Genomic DNA, 2,318 nt, shown 5'->3' on the forward strand with positions numbered 1-2,318 from the left:
AAGCGGAGGATCCTACCTCCTCGTATTAAGAGAAGCGGATGATCCTACCTCCTCATCGAAAGCGAAGCGGAGGATCCTACCTCCTCCTATTAAGAGAAGCGGAGGATCCTACCTCTTCGTATTAAGAGAAGCGGAGGATCCTACCTCCTCGTATTAAGAGAAGTGGAGGATCCTACCTCCTCATCGGAAGCGAAGCGGAGGATCCTACCTCCTCGTATTAAGAGAAGCAAAGGATCCTACCTCCTCGTATGAAGAGAAGCGGAGGATCCTACCTCCTTTTATTAAGAGAAGCGGAGGATCCTACCTCCTCGTATTAAGAGAAGCGGATGATCCTACCTCCTCATCGAAAGCGAAGCGGAGGATCCTACCTCCTCGTATTAAGAGAAGCGGAGGATCCTACCTCCTCGTATTAAGAGAAGCGGAGGATCCTACCTCTTCGTATTAAGAGAAGCGGAGGATCCTACCTCCTCGTATAAAGAGAAGCAGAGGATCCTACTTCCTCATATTAAGAGAAGCGGAGGTTCCTACCTCCTCATCGGAAGCGAAGCGGAGGATCCTACCTCCTCGTATTAAGAGAAGCAGAGGATCCTACCTCCTTGTATTAAGAGAAGCGGTGGATCCTACCTCCTCATATTAAGCGAAGCGAAGAGTCCTACCTCCTTGTATAAACGAGGCAAAGGATCCTACCTCCTCGTCGAAAGTGAAGCGGAGGATCCTACCTCCTCGTACTAAGAGGAGCGGAGGATCCTACCTCCTTGTATTAAGAGAAGTGGAGGATCCTACCTCCCTGTACTAAGAGGAGCGGAGGATCCTACCTCCTCATATAAAGAGAAGCAGAGGATCCTACCTCCTCATATTAAGCAAAGCGGAGAATCCTTGCTCCTCATCGGAAGCGAAGCGGAAGATCCTACCTCCTCGTATGAAGAGAAGCCGAGGATTCTACCTCCTTGTATTAAGAGAAGGGGAGGATCCTACCTCCTCATCGGAAGCGAAGTGGAGGATCCTACCTCCTTGTATTAAGAGAAGTGGAGGATCCTACCTCCTTGTATTAAGAGAAGTGGAGGATCCTACCTCCTCATCGGAAGCGAAGCAGAGGATCCTACCTCCTCGTATTAAGAGAAGCGGAGGATCCTACCTCCTCGTATCAAGAGAAGTGGAGGATCCTACCTCCTCGTATTAAGAGAAGCAGAGGATCCTAACCCCTTATTGGAATCGAAGCAGAGGATCCTACCTCGTCATATTAAGAGAAGCGGAGGATCCTAACTCCTCATTGGAATCGAAGCGGAGGATCAAGAGAATATTAAGAGAAGCAGAGGACCCTACCTCCTTGTCTTAAGAGAAGTGGAGGATCCTACCTCCTTGTCTTAAGAGAAGTGGAGGATCCTACCTCCTTGTCTTAAGAGAAGCGGAGGATCCTACTTCCTCGTATTAAGAGAAGGGGAGGATCCTACCTCCTCGTATCAAGAGAAGCGGAGATCCTTTATATATATATATATATATATATATATATATATATATATATATATATATAATATTATATATATATTTTTTTATATCTTCATGTACAAACATATATATATACTTTATATATATATATATATATATATATTTATATATAATTATATATATACTATATTTATTGTAATTTATAGATATTGTATATACTTACACATATATCCATAATATTGTGTGTGTTGTATGTATATATATATATATATTTAATATATATATATTTTGATTGTTTATTTATATATATATATTATATATAATATATGAAGGTGATGTATGTATATTTATGTATATATATACATATTTATATATATCGATATATATATATATATATATATATATACATATATATGTAATTCTTACATATACATAAATATTATTATAATATATATATATTATATATTATATTATATATATATATAATATATTTATATAATATATGTGTGTGTGTGTGTGTGTGTGTGTGTGTAATGTTTTTATATATATATATATATATATTATATATTGATATATATTTATATATTTATATTTTTATATATGTTATATATGTATATAACATTATATTTATATATAGATTATATATATATATATATATTTAAATGTATATATATTTAATACATATATATATATATATATATAAATATTATATATATATATGTATATACCATATATATCTATATATTGTATATGTATAAATATATATATATATATATACTATATATATATATATATCTATATATATATATATTTCTATGTTATTTATAGTTATATATATACATATATTTATACTATATATATATATATATACT

Source organism: Penaeus japonicus, unplaced genomic scaffold, assembly GCF_977035675.1.
Source record: "Penaeus japonicus unplaced genomic scaffold, GWHDUDI00000001_assembly GWHDUDI00000038, whole genome shotgun sequence".
Taxonomy (NCBI): domain Eukaryota; kingdom Metazoa; phylum Arthropoda; class Malacostraca; order Decapoda; family Penaeidae; genus Penaeus; species Penaeus japonicus.